This window comes from Lissotriton helveticus, chromosome 9, assembly GCF_964261635.1.
Source record: "Lissotriton helveticus chromosome 9, aLisHel1.1, whole genome shotgun sequence".
Taxonomy (NCBI): domain Eukaryota; kingdom Metazoa; phylum Chordata; class Amphibia; order Caudata; family Salamandridae; genus Lissotriton; species Lissotriton helveticus.
Genome location: NC_136070.1, coordinates 924,772,640 through 924,793,391, shown reverse-complemented (window position 1 = coordinate 924,793,391; position 20,752 = coordinate 924,772,640).

Below are 20,752 nucleotides of genomic sequence, written 5' to 3'. Positions count from 1 at the left end.
TTTTCTTGTACATTCCTTGCTTGCTGTGTTTGATATTGTGTTCTTGCCTTCTATGTTTTTCACTACCTCTTCTTGCTTGCTGTGTTTGATGCTGTTTCCTGCTATTTTTGTAACGTTCTATTTTGTAACATTTCTCTCATGTATTGTAACTGCTTCTATTGTATAGCGCTCTGACACCTTCGGGTAAAGTCTGCCCTTTATAAAAATGCATTAAATAAATAAATAAATAAATAGTTTACCTGATTGATTACCAAGAGGCTGCTTTTTTAGGTCTTGCCTACGCAGTGCGCATGCGCTGAATAGGAGACTTTTAGCGATCGTACAGCTCTTTTTCAAAGCACATACTCGTGCCTGTGGTGGCATACAGCTTGCGGGAGTGCGCAGCCTCGCGCCACATGCACGAGTGTGTGCTTTGAAAAAGACCAAACAGCTACTGCTTAGCGCGCGTGCACTTCCCCCACCCCTCCCACTTGTTTACTTCTTCAAGGCTCAAGCCCGCCCAGCTGCAAGAGTTGTCTCCTGTACCAATATTCCATTTTGCAACTTATATAATTGTGCTATGTGCTGCGAAATGGTTTACGCAAAATAATTAACTACAGAAATATACTTAAACAGCAAGTTGTTAAGCCTTCTATTCCAGGAACAAATGGCTCAGTGCGTTTTAAAATGCACTGTTTCCTGGAAAATGACCCTCCAGGCTGTGTATTGTTCCAGTCCAGAACAGTGAAGGGAGTGCCCACGGGTAATTCTGAGTAGGATCTAAAGATGCCTGTGCCCACATTCTTCGAAAGAGTATCCCAACGCCCCTTCCGCTCACCCCCCTTTCCCACCCGAAGTTTGGTTTTAGGTGCGCATCGGCTGACTTAAATTCCATTCCGAAATTAAAATGCAGCTGCTTTGCAACATGTAACACTTAAAAAATGTAAACATTTCTCCTATGGCATCTTAGAGCTGAGATGATGCTCGACTGTGACTCAGCAAGGTGGGCTCCGAGAGGCGTCTTCTCCGATCCTCTGGTCCAACTCCACCCTGCTTTAACTCTTCTCCAGCCGCATTTCTTTCTCCACCCTTCCCTTTCTTCTCCCCCTCATCTCTGCTCTCCCCTCCCCTTTAAAGGGCTTCCTTTTCGTCCACCACTTTCTTTCCCTCTTATCTTTGTTTCACTTTTCAATACCCATACCACTTGCCTCCAGGGCCTTAATTAGGGCAGTTTAGGTGTTAGTGGTGTCTTCATGGAGGTTGTGCCGTGGGCGTGACCGAGGAACAAACCAGCCCGGGGAGAGGAAGCAGACGGGCGGACTTTTGGCAACTGCGAAACATAAAACTGTTTCATGGCTAAAAGAATTTTGTTACGCTACTTACAGTGAGCCTATTCTCTACATAATGACACATTCTTGATGCTTATTTGGCTTTTCCTCCTTCACGGTGGCCCATATTTACGTGCATTGAGCTTGATATGGTGAATTTTAATTCTTCCTCCTTTATGGCACATAATTAACGCATATTGATTTCACTTCCTCAATCATTAGTGGACCTACTTATTGTGAAGCGATTTCTACATGCAGTGATTCTGACATGGCGCTTCTTTACTTGTAGAATCCACTATCCCTTAGTGGATCCTCCGAACAACTACCTGGGTGGCTCACCCCTGGCACCCTTTATTTTTGCAGACATCCTACCTCTGGGTGAGACCCTACACCATTTACTGGACCCGTACACACACGTGCTTCCTCCACCATCTCTCTCTCTTCCATCACCCTTTCTCTCTCTACCTCTCTCTCTCTCTTCCCCACCCGCTCTCTTTCTACCTCACTCTCTACCTCTTTACCTCCCTCTCTCCTTCCCCTCTCTCTACCTCTCTACCTCTATCTCTCTACCTCACTCTACCTCTCTACCTCTCTCTCTCTACCTCTCTACCTCTCTCTATCTTTCTACCTCTCTCTCTCTCTACCTCTCTTCCTCTACCTCTCTACCTCTCCCTCTCTACCACTCTACCTCTCTCTACCTCTCTCTCTACCTCTCTTTTCCTTACTGCTCTTTCTACCTCTCTCTCTACCTCACTACCTCTCTCTCTACCTCTCTACACCTCTCTCTCTACACCCCTCTCTCTACACCTCTCTCTCTACACCCTTCTCTCTACACCTCTCTCTCTCTACCCCTCTCTCTACCCACCTCTCTCTACAGACCTCTCTACACGCCTCTCTCTACCACCTCTCTCTACACACCTCTCTCTACACACCTCTCTCTCTCCACACCTCTCTCTCTCCACACCTCTCTCTCTCTATATATACACACCTCTCTCTCTCTACCTCTAAGTAGCAGCCGGAGCCTGATAGCACTGCTTGTCCTTTAATTTAAAAAAAGCATTGGTATAGCCAATAGGTCTCGCCTTTGGGGTCTTATAAGTGTTTAACCATGCAACAGTCAATGTTGTTGCACCAAGGATATTGTGCTGCATAACTAAATACTTATAAGATCCCAAAATCGAAACCTATTGGCTATGCCAATCTTGTTAAAATATTTTACAGGGTTGAGACACATGCTGCAGAAACCTGTCTGTGCTCAGCAATTTTGAGAGATATAATAATGCTAAGATAACTCTGGTGGCTAATGTAGTTGTGGGGCAGTTCTTTATTTTGAGCAGTCATAGTTTTGACTCATAAAGTAGAGAGTGTTAATTAATGTGCCTGCTGTAAAGCACATCATATAACATGGAGATCACACATTTCTATTTTATATAAATAGGTAAGTAGGTTATTGCTTTTGACACAGAGATCGTTTTATTTGAGTTCGTAAATTGCAATCCTTCAAATTTATAGCACAGTGAGCTAAGAACCAGCATCAAGGAGTTGCAGGCAAATTGGAAGTCATGGGTTTAGATACTTTTTTTCTTAATAATTTGTTATAGGTTTGCAAATAAATGTTCCTTTGGGTATTAATAAAGTATTGTTAGTACAGACAACTCCAATCAGTGCATTACATTTTAAATCCAGAATATGTGTTTCTCAGCGACCATGCACGCTTAACATATACTCAAGGCCACTGGAATTATGTAGCTGAGAAAGGCCAAATTATGCAGCAGGTTGAGGAAACTATGCAGTAAGAAAAGGCAAATTATGTGGCGTAATGCAGCACATTTTATGATTGTAATACTTCATTATATTGTTATTTTTATAGTTGTTAACACTACCTGGGCATTTGTTACACCTCATTAGTACCAGTTTAACACCCAAGTATAGCAATAAACAACAGAAAAGTGACCTGTCAAGCTTTGCAAAGGGTCTTAGACTACGCAGCAACACATGTTGCTGCACTAGTAGTAACTTTTGAACCATTTAAGCTAGAAAAACATGTGTTTTGTTCAAATCTTCAGATTATGCAGCAATTTAGAGATTACTTGGCACATTGAGGAAGGCGAAAATGCTGAAACGCATCGGTCTGGTCTTTTTAGTGTGTTGGCAATAAAAAACGAAAAATCGAATACTCCTGGTGTGCACTTCATTGCTTGTGGTCGTGACAGGACCACCCATGCGGAATTATTTGGCAAATCCATAATTATGCTAAAAACGCTGTGGCTGCACAATCGTATAATTCCAGTGTAGTGCATATAATTTATGCAAGTATGGGTGATAAGTGACTTCTGCACATTATAACCCACATTTTCTTATGTAACATTTCCTGTACACATTACTGATTTATTGTCTCTCTGTATATGATGTAAAATGCTCTGTAATGCTACTCTGGGACGAATGTAGCTATAAAATAATGACATAAAAATTAAATTAGTACATACCATTTAAATCATTATTTGTGTAATTACTCATACTCTCAGATACAGCTGGCATTCTTACAGTGCATGTACCTCTCGTACATAGGGGGCTTGAACAAAACCTGCCTCCAAATCATAGCTTCTCTAAAATACTTATGAAGTAGTAAACTGTGTACTTTGGTTCCTTCCAGTGCACTGGCGCCTATGTGTTAAACTCCAGATGGCTCCAAGCCAGGATGAAACTTGAACAAAAGAAAGGATGCTTGCCTTTTAAATCAGGCCTTTGTTTTTGGCCCAGCTGGACATGAAAATAAGAAAGCCCCCTTGCCACTTGCAGGTTGCTGCACCGAACAGAAAGCACACAATGTGGATGGGCTACTGAATTGTGTCATGGTACAGCTTACAACATACATAGACTGTATCACTCCTTCAGAAATTGACTTGTTTGAAATGTAAGTCACATTTTGGCACAAGATATCCATTCAGTGTTTAAAGTGTCAGACATTATGAGTACTAGTATTTTCCTTGTTAACAAGAGAGTCTGTATAGTGAAGGGTGGGCACAAGAATCAAAAGAGCCCATCTGCAGCCTGCACTTCGAGGCTCCACACATTGGCTCCTTACAGGCGTTGTGTGTGTTAAACAGGTGGTAGTGCTAGAGAGCCCAGGGAAGCCCCAGCACACGCAAAGGAAGTGAATCGACATGTATGGCACCCACTGCCAGAGTGGCATTTGAGGTGCTGTCCGGCACCAATCACTGCCTAGGTTTTACTTAGATAAAAGCTTGCCACTTGCAGTGGTACTGACATGAAGAGAGTGCAGTTCTGTCCTGTACATTGGGCCGGTGCTGAGCTTTGTCTGATAGTGCTTACTTTGCCACTGGATTCAAGGTAGCTTGGCTGATGAGGGGTGTTACCCGATACTGGTCCCTGGATGCTTGTTTCCGGTCCTCGGAAGACCTGGCTTGGCAGTTCAGCCTGTACTGTTCCCATGATGCACAGGGTCAAGACTGATTTGCATATTGCTGGATCTAAACTGTGGTGGCAAAGTGAGCTAAAGAACGATGATGGATTCAACCAAGATCTGTGACTGGGGGTGAGTGTCTGAAAAGTTGCAGCACTCCGTCCATCATCTCCTTGTATTTGCTTCGTGCCACTCGAACACACAGGAAGAGTTTGCATGAAGGAGGGTGAAGTGGACCCCAATTCTGCCACATTCACTTCTCTGTTGCCTCTTGTTCACCTCTGACACAACACAGTTTCAGTCACTCTTCAGGTGGTGCACCATCATTTACAGTTCACCCAAAAAGTCCTTGACCAGACAAAAACAGCAGAATAACCCACATCTGTTGTTCTCTGGGCTGCTTGTCTCTATGGCTAATCCTTGTTAATCTGCAGGCGGCCTCCTGTATTTCATGCTGTGACACAGGCGCCATGCTGCCATTGTTGTTTCCTCCCTGTCCGGCCTTGAGTAAAATGGAATTTCTCTTTCTGGTATTCATTACTTGAGATAAATGTGCAGCAATATGTACTGCAGCAACAGAGAATAAAAATGCTTTAAGGTCTTGTCCGTTTATTTAAAATTTCCCAGCGGCAAAACGAGGTGTGAATATTTTTGTATTTTTTGTTCCCATCTTCATTTCACCTCCCACAGCGTCCATGTTGCATTTGTCTTAATTATTAAACAAGAGCAAAGCATTGGATAAAACACTCAGAAACAAGGCCAGCTCACGATGCACTGGTCCCATGGGACAACTGAGGCACAAGGTAAACCCCCATTAGGCTGAGGACCAGTGGCTGCTTATAGTAGTGATAACCAGAGGTATCCCCAGCTATCCAGTCTGCCAACCGGTCCTGAGGTATTGAACACCATTTTCTGACATCTGTAATCGGCCCCCAAGCATGCAACGGAATTAGCAGAAGCCATCCTCTCTCATGATTTAGATATTGCATTCATCATGGAGACGTGGCTGAACGAGATCTCCCCTCCCTGTTTTGATATGCTGGTACCCCCAGGTTTCTCCATTATCAACAAAGATAGAGTAGACCAACGAGGTGGAGGCGTGGCCATCATCCCTAAGAAGGACATAGACATCACTGTAACGGACTCCTGCAAGTATAGCTCATTTGAATGTCTCACTGTCAACATCAAAACGAAGGATAGCAGCACATTATTTGGTCACCTGCTCTATCACCCTCCAGGTGACACCCACACATTTGGGGATCACTTATCCGACTTGATTGCCCACTGCGCTCTCAATGACACTAACTGCCTAATCCTGGGTGATTTCAACCTTCACTGGAACGAAGCTAATAACACACTAATTCAATCTCTCAATAATCTCCTCTGCGACAATAACCTGGCCCAACACTGCTCAGAAGAAACTCACAACAAAGGAGCGACCTTGGATGCCATTATTGCCCATCGGGATGGAATCACGATTGACGACATTCTTCCAGTGGACTGGTCGGATCACCACATGATCTTGTTCCACATCAACAAAAAAGCTCTATCCCTGCCTCCTGTTCAAGATCCCCCCAAATGGTCTAGAAACCTCACCCAAATCCCCCTGGACATCATGGAAGAAAGGCTAAAGCTGATCCTACCCAGTGGCAAGGATCTCTCCACAAATGACCTCACATCTCTATACAACACAAATATGGCATCCCTGCTGGACCAACTAGCATCTCTGAAACTTAAAAAAAAAACAAGCCATCCCGTCCCGATCCTGGTTCGACTCTGACATTAACGACGAAAGGAGACAATTAAGGGCCTCAGAAAGACGTTGGAGGAGCATGCCCACTTCCTTCCACCACGATCAACTCAGATCTATCAGGAAGAAATATAACAGGCATATCAAGAACAAAAAATCTGTATATTTCCGCTCTGCACTGGATGGCACAAAAAACAGACCCAAGGAGCTCTTCAAGATCATCAGACAACGAACCTCCAAACCCGATACATCCCTGGGACAAGCCTCCAAAGAATGGTGCGACAAATTCGCCACCTTCTTCAATGACAAGATCTCCAAGATCGAGCGCTCACTAGACATCAACTGCTCCTCCCCTCACCTGAGCAGCCCAGCCGAGGTGCTCAGATGCGCTCCCATTCCCAACACCAAATCCTGGTCACTCTTCCAACCCATTCCAGAGGAAGAGATAGTCAAACTTATTTCCACCTCTAAACCTTCATCTCACACCCTAGACCACAGCTTTCCAAACTTTTCATGTTGGTGACACACCTTTTTGTGAATTTTTTTTCAGGGACACGGTAACGCAAGCGAGCGCAGCGAGCTAGCCCGAACCACCCACAACCCCACACACAACCCACACACAACCCCACATACACAACCCCACATACACAACCCCACACACACACACGCCCACACACAGACACCCACACACACACCCACTCACACAACCCCCCACACAACCCCACCCCCACACACACACAACCCCACCCCACCCCCACACACACACACCCACACAACCCCACACCCCCACAACCCCACACCCCCACACACACAGCCCCACACACACACACACCAGAGCTGGAATTAAAACCAAAAGTTCCATATCACCAGGTCACCAGTAGTTTTGCCCCTGGACTAAATCTCTGTGGTCTAGAATCCCAGAATGTTGCATGTTCTTGGAGGAATTCTGTCTCGTAAAACTCTGCTCTTCATGGCCACACTTTTGATCTAGTATCCTGGCTTCAGCTAGGTTTGCTTTTCCTCGCAGTGGGCACTGCCCTCACTGCAGTGAGAGCCACCACTTCTCCCCATTCTTATGCTTTCTCCCGTGGTTTTCTCTCACTTTAATCACCCGGCTCTCTTCCTCTTGTTGTATTTCTCCTCCTGTGTTTCACCCCCTCCCCTCTCCTATTACACCTCTGCCCCCAGAGCTCACCCTTCAGTGCAGGGCCTCTTCCCAGAAGCTGCTCTTAGAATGTGTGTCTTTCCATTCCTGGTGCACTACAGCTCTCACTCAGGTGGACCTCTCTCCAGGGCCACCTCCTGTCTCTGCCGAAGACTAGAGGGCACATGTTCCCTCTTTCCCCCATGCCACATCTCTACTGCCTGGTAACGTTTGCTTTTGTAATTTGCTCTCTTGTAATGTTCTCATGTATCAGTTCTGTTCCTATTGTGAAGTGCTCTGACACCTTCGGGTAAAGTCCGCGCTATATAAAAACGCATAAATAAATAAATAAAGGTCTCAGTGCGTTTACACGCGCACCAGTTGTATTACACACAGACACATCCATTTTTAGACACGGGGAGTTTATGCTATTTACCCATGTTAGACCTGGCCCCCTTGGCGTCGGTCCCCTTACATTACTCTCCCTGACCCCCCCCAGCAGCCCCCTTTTTATGTAACCCGGGGAAGTAGGAAAGACACCAGTATAGCAACCCGATCCCCCGGACTCCTGAAGCCCAGCCCTAGAACGAACAGTCCCCAGCCTAACTAGACTGCACCTGTCCTAAGACCCCTGGCTCCGAAAAACCCCCACGCAGGGCCTCGAACCAAGAAGAACAGGAGCGCCAAACTCTCATGCCAGGCCTCGGAGCAGCGAACCTTTCCCAAAGGAGGGGGGTGGAGGAGTTTCGATCCCACCTACTACCTCCCCCAGAGATGGCCCAGCTGGCAGGAAGCCCTCGTTCAACGCCGGAGTGTGTGCGAGTTTCTGTAGCACAAACTCCACTGGAAGGTCTCAGAGCGCTTTACACGCGCACCAGTTGCATTACACACGGACACATCCATTTTTAGACACGGGGAGTTTATGGCTGAGCGAGGCTGGAGTCTCATTCTCCTATATCGGCCGGCCGCCCCTGACGTCATCACATCACATCCCGCGACACACCTACGCATGGGGCGCGACACAGTAGCGTGTCGCGCCACACAGTTTGGAAAGCTGTGCCCTAGACCCTCTCCCGGCTCAACTCACCAAAAAATTTAAACTCTCCCTTGCTCCACTCTGGTGCAGGATTATTAACAGCTCCCTAAAAACCAGAATCGTTCCAGACTGTCTGAAAGTGGGTCAAGTCACCCCACTGCTAAAAAAACCAGGCCATGACATAAATGACCTAAACAACTTCACCTGCGTGCTGAGAGTGGCACTAACCCTGAGGAAACTGCGGCAGCACGTCCAGCGACCTATGAACATTTTCCCCACTGAAGAAAGAGGAATCTAGAAACACATGTCTGGGGATACACTTGAAAAGAATACTGGTACTGGCACTGGCCAACAAACTGTGAGAACTGTGTGTGAAGCGAGTAACACTGAACCACATCGACCATGATGCATGAGGTAATTTAGCTGTGACGTGTCAGCAGGGTGCTCCAAATCCCTTTGACTGTTTAAGATAGCTCCCGTGGGCCGTGAGCTGACGAGTTCTGTGAGCACCTGCGTGCTGAGAGTGGCACTAACCCGGAGGAAACTGCGGCAGCACGTCCAGCGACCTATGAACATTTTCCCCACTGATGAAAGAGGAATCTAGAAACACGTGTCTGGGGATACACTTGAAAAGAATACTGGTACTGGCACTGGCACTGGCCAACAAACTGTGAGAACTGTGTGTGAAGCGAGTAACACTGAACCAAATCGACCATGATGCATGAGGTAATTCAGCTGTGACGTGTCAGCAGGGTGCTCCAAATCCCTTTGACTGTTTAAGATGGCTCCCGTGGGCCGTGAGCTGACGAGTTCTGTGAGCACCTGCGTGCTGAGAGTGGCACTAACCCTGAGGAAACTACGGCAGCACGTCCAGCGACCTATGAACATTTTCCCCACTGATGAAAGAGGAATCTAGAAACACGTGTCTGGGGATACACTTGAAAAGAATACTGGTACTGGCACTGGCCAACAAACTGTGAGAACTGTGTGTGAAGCGAGTACCACTGAACCACATCAACCATGATGCATGAGGTAATTCAGCTGTGACGTGTCAGCAGGGTGCTCCAAATCCCTTTGACTGTTTAAGATGGCTCCCGTGGGCCGAGAGCTGACGAGTTCTGTGAGCACCTGCGTGCTGAGAGTGGCACTAACCCTGAGGAAACTGCGGCAGCACGTCCAGCGACCTATGAACATTTTCCCCACTGATGAAAGAGGAATCTAGAAACACGTGTCTGGGGATACACTTGAAAAGAATACTGGTACTGGCACTGACCAACAAACTGTGAGAACTGTGTGTGAAGCGAGTAACACTGAACCACATCGAACATGATACATGAGGTAATTCAGCTGTGATGTGTCAGCAGGGTGCTCCAAATCCCTTTGACTGTTTAAGATGGCTCCCGTGGGCCGTGAGCTGACGAGTTCTGTGAGCACCTGCGTGCTGAGAGTGGCACTAACCCTGAGGAAACTGCGGCAGTACGTCCAGCGACCTATTAACATTTTCCCCACTGATGAAAGAGGAATCTAGAAACACGTGTCTGGGGATACACTTGAAAAGAATACTGGTACTGGCACTGGCCAACAAACTGTGAGAACTGTGTGTGAAGCGAGTAATACTGAACCACGTCGACCATGATGCATGAGGTAATTCAGCTGTGACGTGTCAGCAGGGTGCTCCAAATCCCTTTGACTGTTTAAGATGGCTCTCGTGGGCCGTGAGCTGACGAGTTCTGTGAGCACCTGCGTGCTGAGAGTGGCACTAACCCGAGGAAACTGCGGCAGCCCGTCCAGCGACCTATGAACATTTTCCCCACTGATGAAAGAGGAATCTAGAAACACGTGTCTGGGGATACACTTGAAAAGAATACTGGTACTGGCACTGGCCAACAAACTGTGAGAACTGTGTGTGGAGCGAGTAACACTGAACCACATCGACCATGATGCATGAGGTAATTCAGCTGTGACGTGTCAGCAGGGTGCTCCAAATCCCTGTGACAACTTCAGACCTGTCTCCAACCTTCCTCATCTCTCCAAAATCCTGGAAAGATGCGTACTCCATCAATTAACTCAACACCTTGACAATACCAACCTCCTCGATTCCCATCAGTCAGGTTTTAGGAAAGGACGTGGCACGGAAACCGCAATCCTCAACATAATTGATGATATTCACAAATCACTGGACTCAGACCAATGCTGCCTCCTTATTCTCCTAGACCTACCGGCAGCATTCGACACAGTTGACCACAGACTTCTCCTCGAAGCTCTTGAAGAAAGAGCGGGTTTAAACGAGGTGGTCCTTAAATGGTTCTCTTCATTCCTTCTCAACAGCTCCCAGAAAATCAAAATCAGATGCTTTGAATCTGACCTGCAACCAGTCGTGAGAGGAGTCCCCCAAGGATCAGTGCTCTCCCCCATACACTTTAACATCTATATGGAAACCCTCGCCGCCTTACTCAGGAAAGCTAACATCCCTTTTCACCTATATGCTGATGACACCCAAATCTACCTGGAAATCTTCTCTGCCAAAGACATACAAAGACTCAATGAAACACTAAGAGATGTGCAACGTTGGCTATCAAGCAACCATCTAAAACTGAACCCGGACAAAACTGAACTACTCCTCATCTCGAACAAAGAAGAGAATCCTCAAGTGGCTGAGTGGCTAAAGGAGATCGATGCGCTTAACGGGAACCTCTCCTTGGCCGATTCTGTCAAATCACTAGGCATCACGCTAGACTCAAAACTGGACATGACCAAACACATTAAGATTTCGGCCAAGAGAGCCTTCCTTAATCTAAAGCTACTAAACAAAATAAAACCTTTCATTCCACCTAACGACCTCAAACAAGCCACTCAAGCATTGGTATTGTCAAGACTGGACTATGGAAACGCAGTCCTCTCTGGAATTGCGAAAACACACCTTGCGCCGCTAAAAACAACCCTCAATACGGCGGCTAGAATGGTAACGGGATTAAAGAAATTTGACCACATCTCTCCTGCCCTCAAAGAACTCAAGTGGCTACCCATAGAAATGCAGGCGAACTTCAGAACGGCCTGCCTCACCCAAAACGCCCTCCACACAGGCAAACCCCATTATCTGGCGTCCAAACTCAATAAAGCAGGTCAGAACAGGAACCTCAGAAGCGCCAATACCTTACTGCTTATCCCGCTAAAATCTAGAAAACAAAAAACCCGGGCAGATCCTTCATCGGCAACGCGCCCAAAATATGGAACTCTATCCCGCCCCACATCAGAACTATTCCCTCCTTCACCAAATTCAAAAGACAGCTCAAAATCCTTTTCCTCGATCGATCTCCAGCGATCAGATAGGATCCACCGGAATGCTGAAAATGACACTGTACCTCCCGGCTGTGGGATAACAAGTCCTTGTAAGGGACCACTTGCTAGAGATCGCAGGTCACCCGACCAACAATTTCGCCACTTCCGGCTTCGGGCCCATATATTTCAAATCACCATATACATTGATCGGATGACGTCACAATCTACTACCAATAATTGTGAATTCCTTTTTCTATTTTCTAGTGTACCCGACTTACCATCCACTGTTACGGGTACCTATGACCACAATGGATCAGGGAGCTAGCTGCAAAAGGAAAGGCAGCGAAATACAAACCCAACATGTGAACCTGTGATTTATTTCATGAAATGACCACGGACAACTGAAAGTTTTAAAGATTTTATCTCAAATTTAAACCCTTTAGAACATACACTCCACTACATGGAGAAAATCTAAAATCAAATTTGTAAAGAGTACATAGCTGCATAGAAGAACTATAAGGGCAATCATTTATGTTTAAAATGCTAATGCAACGGAAACAAACTAAGAGGATTTTAGGACTATAATTCAGAGTTTTCTTTAGTAAACTTATGAGAGAAAATCAAAGACCATAACAGGAGGTTGCAAACTTCAAAACGGCAAAAATAATTTCTAAAGGTAGGGTAACATAGGAACATGCTATGAAAATGCAAGTAACTTTTATGAGATGCGATGGGTTGCGGAAAGCATGGAAAACTTATCATATGCAACGGTATGTCTTTATTGAAGCAAAAGACAGAAAAATAGAAAGGTGCAGTTTCAAGAGATTCAGAGCGATATTTACCTAGACTGGTGTGAAAACCAACCCTGGCCACGGGTCAGTTAGGGACAGGAAACCCTCAAGGAAGGATACCCCTCAATGGACAGCAGGTGCAGAATGGACACCCAGGGCAGGACCGGAAACCCAGATTAGGATCAGGACAGGACCACCAGGACACGACCATCACCCGCAGTTCGGAAGCAACGCCTGCGCTCCACCCTCTCTGCAGCTATCGATCAGAACCCCGATTGGGTCAGCGAACTCCCAGCAAAGTGCTCCGTCAGCACTTTTAAGGTTTAGTAAAACCTTAGTCTATGGTCAAATTCGGACAGAGTACTCCGCAGCGCTCTGTATCTTCCGTCACCTATTGAGTGCGTTGGTCAGTGACAGGTCAGCTATTCAGACAAGTCGGACAATTTCCCTAGGTGAACCTAGGCTAGATATACTGTTTTGGGACAGGGTACCACCCCCCAAATGTTGCAAAGTGTCAGAATCCCCAATTTCGATTGGTCCTAAGGTAGGATTTGGTTAACACATCAATGAGAACAGACTATTCTAAGGCCTAATCTGCATTACTGGGTACCGCCTAGCAAGATTGGGGTTCCCATGAGAAAGCCGCATAGCATACAATAGAGAAAATGTCTTTGTATCATTTTGAGGACAGTAACTCCATCTTGCTGGGTCAGAGGTGGCGTTCGCATGAGCCTCCTGACGGCGACTGCCAGCTGGCTGAGTTCCACTGTCCAAGGTTGTTTTTGCCTCGCATCCTGAGCATGCGCGGAAGGGACCTTCAAGATGGCTCGCAACCCATTTGGACCCCCATTTCCCGTGATACATGAAAAGTAAGCGAAAACAAATTAGCACATAGAAATAAATGAATGTATTACATGTCATGATTTCGTACTTTAGTTTCATCATTATAAAAATATACTTAATGGTAAGTGCAACGAACAATGTCACAGGAGCAGCAGCACAAAGCTTCACCACGTTATCAAAAGCACAGCCATCTTATTGCTATTACGCATGCGCACCCTTTCCCTCTCAAACTTTGACTGCGTCATATCATGTGACTATGACCCACGCATGCGCAGAAACAGAAATGCAAGCAGCGGCCATTTTAGACACAATTATTATTTATATCAGTAAAACACATAGGCAAGCTTTGCTACCATACAAGTATATCCAAAAAGAAAGAAATTAGTAAAACGTACATTTGTTATGTGGTTACAACAGATTCGAGGTTCATGAATCGAGCAAGTCGCGATGCGAAATCTTGCTCTATCAATCCCCTCTTTGATGATATTTACTATCATCACAAAATATCGGAACCAGATGCCAACTTTCTTTCACACTTTGTACAATTCTATCTCTTCCAACAGGCGATTCAATTTCTCTTTCTCATTTTTGGACGGGTGAGTATTTTTCACCCTTTTGTAAATCTGATTATTTATTTCCTCCAATTCAAGCTCATCCGCATTCCGTTTCACTCCTCTTGCATTCACCTGATACTTCTTAGTATGTTTTCGGCATTTGCAACAGACGAAGGTAAGAAATAGGATAAGACCTATAATTCCTATTGACATCAGTACCTTGAACAATAAGCTTCTACCTAAGTTAGCAAACCAATGACCTATATTTGAGAGACCATCAACTAGTCTCTTCCAGGCACTGTCAACCTCGAGTGGTTTGAGTTCCCTTTCCAAATTAGTAATGTTTTTCACGTATCTTTTCAGCTGCACACTTTTATCCGGAATGTAAGTGCAACAATGTTGCGCCTTCAACATCCGGCAGACTCCGCCCTCTTTTGCTAATAAGGTGTCAAGAGCAAGTCTGTTCTGCAAAACCATTGATCTGATCGCAACCATTTCGGTATTGACCAGCAGAAATCCATGAGCTGTGTCAGTAGACAACACATCCACTATTGTGGATAATTTGCAAATTCTGTGAGTGTTCAGAACCACTCCCACTCCAGGTATCATTGCACTAAAAATGTTACCCATTATTTCACCTACGCTTTCTCTTTTACTACGCACTAAGCCATTAGTGTTTTCACTGCTTCCAGCAATTTCATTCACATGGTATATTTTCGGGAAGACAATGCCAAAGTAGCAGCTTCCATACCAGTGATCCGACAATTTGAAATAAGCCTTGTCTCCACATATATAATAAATTCCAGGAAACACAGGCTCTGACCCATTTTTGAAACCCCAACCTCCAATTACCTTGTAATTGTGCTCACATTGACTGGAACCAATGAAAATGTTATTATAATAATCAGTCTTCTCGCGGTGAAGACAGAGTTTCCCTTTCTTTTCGAAATCCAGCAACAGAGCAGGCCCCGCCCCGCCTGTTGAGGTGCTTTCCATGTTCTCAGCCCATTTAGGGGTTTTCTGCCTTTTGTCATTTGCCTTTCTTTGGAAACTCTCCCTTCTCTTCTCTGCCATGTTTAAAAATATTTTCTCTTGTTCATGTAATGAACAGGTCAAATTGTCTCTGTGTGCTTCATTTAAGTCTATAGTACCTATAGTCAGAAAATATTCTCCCATATAACGTGTAACGTCACTTTTGGTATGTACAGGATTCATATTTCCACGTATAGGAAGTTCAGAAAAAATCACGTCATTGTTAGAGTAATAGTACTGTAACGGTCCTCTCTTGTAAAACAAGCTAGCTAATATGCTACAGGAAATTCCATATGTCAGGGGCAAGTGATGGTATGTCACGCCTTCAGCCACAGAAGTAGGTAGCTTCATGCAGACATAGCAATCCTCTATTTCCATAGTCTCTACATAGTGTACTAACAAGTTTGCGAAAACATTTGAGTGTGTCTGGTTCTTAACTCCGTGGTAATGTAGTCCTTCCTCATCTGATGCTTCTAAGTCTCGTTTTGTTTGTCTAAATGCTTTCTCGGGTCTTTCTATACTTCGTGTTGTCAGTTCTTCAGTGTCAGTAATCTGAGTAGGGTAAATATTAGTATTTTTACTAACCATAAAGGGAATGAAAACTGTTAGTCCTATTCAAACGAATATAACTATGACTATACTGCATATGCATACTTTGCAGCATGTTTTGCAACAACTGCGACTAGGCCTTCCATTCGTTCTTGACTCAGACATTTTTGGCTCAGAAGAAGTTTTCCAACCCCTCTTTGTGAGTTTACACAGGTATTTTACTCTGTGCAACTTCAGGTGAGCTCGTCTTCTTCTTCTGTAGAGTACTCAGCAACCGGTTCCCCGTCGCTTTCGTCAGTGATATCAAGATCCTCAAAGTTTTCCAAGATTAAGTAGGTCCACTCCGGATCCTGGTATTTTTCGTTTTGTCTTTTTATTCGCTCACCCCTTCTCTTGGAGCTATCTTCAGGTATTTCTGCAATCCGGGGACTTCTTCTGATATCTGCAAGTTTCTCTTGGACTGTTTTTTTTCTTAATTTTAGTCTCTTAATATACCTTGGCTCACTGTGCTTCTTTTTTTTGAGTCTTTTAGCTGGCACTGAGATTTGGCTTTCTTCTAATGTCCTTTTATTTTCACTTGTTTGTGGCACTTCAGTTTCTGCCTTTTCCCTTTCTGTCTGACTAGTCCCAGGTCTTGTATCTATTTCTTCTGCCTGGTTACTAAGCTGGCCTTGTTCAGGTATAATTTGTGTTTGGCTTTCAAATGGCTCTGTTTCTATGTCCTGAACACGTTCTCCTAGTTCTGCCTGATCCTGCTCGAGCACTTCGATCCCTTGATTTTCTTCTGCTCGAACTATTACACTATGTCTAGTCTGTCCCTTTTCGATTTCAGGAGTCAGTGGAGGTGTGTCAATCACCTCATCTGTCCCTGTCTGACCTTCTTCTTCGTCCTCAGACTTGATGTGAATCTCAATGATCTGAGGGTCTTCGCCTGTGCCTTGCTCGACCTCTCTATTCCACTCTCTGTCTTCTCTTATTCGCTCTCTTGTTCTGAGTGGGTCTCCAGGGAGGTCGATTATGGGTATCCAATCATCTGGCCAGATTCTCGGCAGCTCGTCATCAGCTACTTCCGCGCCAACATCCGTGGGATCCTCAGCAGTACTGGTGCTTGGCCATACGTCATCAGCTACTTCTGGACCAACGTCTGCAGGACCCTCAACTGGACTGGTGCTCGGCCGTCTGATATCAGCTACTTCAGGATCAACGTCTGTAGACCCCTCAGCTGGACAACCTTCAGCTCCAGGTTCCTCGTCAGGTATCACCTTCTGGGTATGGCTGGCATGGATCCACTTGGGAACGCCTGCGCACTTCACAGCGGTCGTCGTTACCAGGATCACTTGGCGCTTTTTTCCCCACCTGGGTTCAAGGCAACTCGAACGAGTGTGTTTCTTTATCTTAACCCAGTCACCAGGAACCAATTTGTGAACTGGGGTTGTCGGGTTGGCGACGGCGTCTGCCCCAATCTGGCGAGAGATAGAACGCACTTGGTCACCCAGTTGCTTGCAGTATTCAAGTACCAAATCATCAGAAATGCTTAACAGTTTGTATCCTGGTACCCATGCTTGTCTCATCACTCTTCCCATCAAGATCTCATGGGGGCTCAGGCCTGTTCTCCGATCTGGAATGCTTCTGAGTCCCATCAGAACAAGAGGCAAGGCAGTTATCCAGTTCATGCCATTAGAATCACATATTTTTGCCAATCTATTCTTTATGGTGCCATTTATTTGTTCTACCACTCCAGAAGCCTCTGGATGATATGCACAGTGCAGCTTTTGTGTGATCCCAAATGCTTTGCAGAGTTGAGCCAAGATTTCATTCTGAAAATGTCCGCCTCTATCTGAGTCAATAAAGACTGGAACCCCGAATCTAGGTATCAATTCTTTTAGTAGGAGCTTAGCTACTGTCATGGCGTCATTCTGTCTGGCAGGGTAAGCTTCCACCCACTTTGAAAATAGGCAGACAATGACAAGGACATATCTTTTTCCCTCACAACGAGGCATGGTAATGAAATCAATTTGTATTCTCACAAAGGGACCCCCTGATCTCCCAATTTTCATCAGTTCAACTACTGTTCTCTTGCCAGCGTTGAACTCCTGACAGGTCAAGCACCTCTGGCAAAGGGACTCTGCTACCTTCCTGAACTTCTTGTTGTACCAAGTCTGTTGAAACACCAGAACCATGGCGTCCCTACCAATGTGTGATCCCTCATGTATCAATCGGGCCATTGGGGCAAGCAGGTGTCTGGGTAACACAGGCATACCATTTGGGCCCACAATGACACCATCCTCACGTCTCGGTCTACAACCTTGTTCCTTCCACTTCTCTTTCTCCTCCCACGGCGTCACATGCTGCCATTCTCTCACTTAATCCCATGTAGGCACTTCTTCAAACATTCTAAGTTGGCAGCTGTTTCCAGTTCCCCCCCGCCTGGGATTTATTCTCATCTGATCCATAGCACATTGTTTTGCCACCCGATCAGCAAAGTCATTTCCCAAAGATACAGGGTCAAGGCCCTTCTTATGAGCAACACATTTGACCACTGCCAATTCTTTTGGTAATTGGATTGCCTCTAAAAGGTCTTGGACAACTTTCCCATTCCGAATGGGGGTACCTGAGGAAGTCAGGAATTCTCTTTGTAGCCATAATTGGCCAAAGTCATGCACAACCCCGTAACAGTACTGACTATCAGTATACACTGTTACTCTTTTGTCTTTTCCCAATTTGCAAGCTCTTATCAGGGCGATCAATTCGGCTACTTGTGCAGACTTTACTCCAAATAAATAGGATGCTTCCTCAATTTTGTTTAACGTGACCACAGCATAGGCAGCACTTAGGCCTCCGAGTTCATGCCTCATGCATGAACCATCTACGAACCATTCCTCATCATGTACAGGCAAAGGAGTTTCCTTAATGTCTGGGCGAGGTTTAGTACTGAACTCAGTCACATCGATGCAGTCATGCTCATTATCTCCCTTATCTTCCATTACCATTGAGTCAGGGAGTAGAGTGGCAGGGTTTAGAATATTACATCGGGTGATGACTATATTCGCAGCACCCATGAGAATCCTTTCATATTTAGTCAGCCGACTAGGGGTGAGATACTGAGTTTTTGTTCGGGTCAATAGAATCACAACTGCATGTGGAACATACACAGTTACAGGATGTCCCATGATAATGGACTCACTTTGCTCTAAACTGGTGCAAGTCGCAGCTACTGCTTTCAAACATCCAGGTAATCCAGCAGCCACTGGATCCAAAGTGGCAGAGAAATATGCCACTGGCCTTCTGGTCAGTCCATGCTCCTGAGTCAGGACTGATAATGCACAATTGTCACGAGTGTCACAGAATAGGCTAAACTCCTTGGAGTAATCAGGCATCCCTAGAGCAGGGGCTGTACACAGACAATTTCGCAACTTTGTGAAAGCTGTCAAGCTCTCGTCATTCCATTCCACTGGGTCCTTTGCTCCTTTCTTTGTCATTTGAATTAAGGGCTTCGCAAGGACTGCGAATCCCACAATCCATTGCCTGCAGTAACCTACAACTCCGAGAAACATTCTGATTTCTTTCTGGGTACGTGGTAACTGCATATTTTGAATTATTCTGACTCTCTCTGAGGTGACTTTTCTGATGCCTTTTTCTATCTGGTGTCCCAGATATTTCACTGATTTCGAACAGAACTGCAATTTCTCAGGGGCCACTTTATGTCCCTTTTCACTCAGGTGATTCAGTAGGGCAATGGTGTCAACCACGCAATCCCTATGGCTTTTAGACGCCACCAATAGGTCGTCAATGTACTGTACCAACACAGACTTTCCAGGTAAGACTAAAGATTCAAGGCATTTTTTCAAGATCTGATTAAAGATAGAAGGGCTTTCTGTGTACCCCTGGGGGACCCTATTCCAGACATACACGTGACTGTTAAAAGCAAATGAGAAAAGAAATTTGCTGTCTGGATGCAATGGAATCGAAAAGAATGCATGACACAGGTCTATCACAGTGAACCATTCAGCATCCCAGGGAATCTGATACAGAATCACTGCTGGGTTCGGGACAATAGGGCAGCAAGGGACCACTATCTTGTTTACCTTTCTCAGGTCCTGCACTACTCTGTACTTGCCATTAGGCTTTTTGATGCCCATAATGGGTGAGTTGCACGGGCTACTCATTACTTCCTGTATGATGTTTGCTTCTAGCAATTTCTGTATTTCAATGGCAACACCTGCTCTCACTTCTGCACTCATTCTGTAAGGCTTGGTATTGGGGTACACTGCATTTTCTCTCATGGCTATTTGTATGGGGTCTACGTTTTTCATTAATCCCACATCCTTTCCTGTAAAGTCCCACACTTCTGGCTTCACTGTCTGCTGGAGTTCTTCAGGTAAGTCCTGTATAGTCATTCGTTTTATTTCTGAGTCAGGTCTAATTAACATTAGCTTGTAGATACCGTCTTCATCTGGGGTTTGAATTTCGACGCCCTTTGGTGTGCAAAAGATGGTACAATTCATTTTGCACAGCAAATCACGTCCCAGTAAGTTTACCGGACTGGTATCACAGACAACAAATCTGTGCATTTGTTTAAAATTTCCAATTGAGATCTCCATGGGCTCGGTAACAGGGGTACTAATCAATTGATTAGATACTCCTACTACTTGGATTGCTTCTCCCGAGAGGGGTAGGTTTGGAACGTCCACTGTTCTTACAGTAGAACGGGTAGCACCAGTGTCCAACAGAAAGGTGACATCATTTCCATCAACCTTTCCTTCAATGTATGGTCCTGACTGGTCCACCGGCAAGGAGGCGCCAAGTACGCACTCCTCGTCCTCCCCTCTCAGGCCCCGTCAGTACTGGTCGTCACAGAAGAAAGTGTCATTCAGTAGATACTGCGAAGTTGCTGTATTTCTATTCTCATTGCCTCCCCAGATTTCTACATCATCACCCTGCGGTGATTTTCCCTTAGAAATAGGTTTTGGCGCTCTGGGCACTTGGATCGTTTTTACCTGCTGCTGGGTTTTTCTTTGTTTTTCATTCTGCGTCTGTGGAATT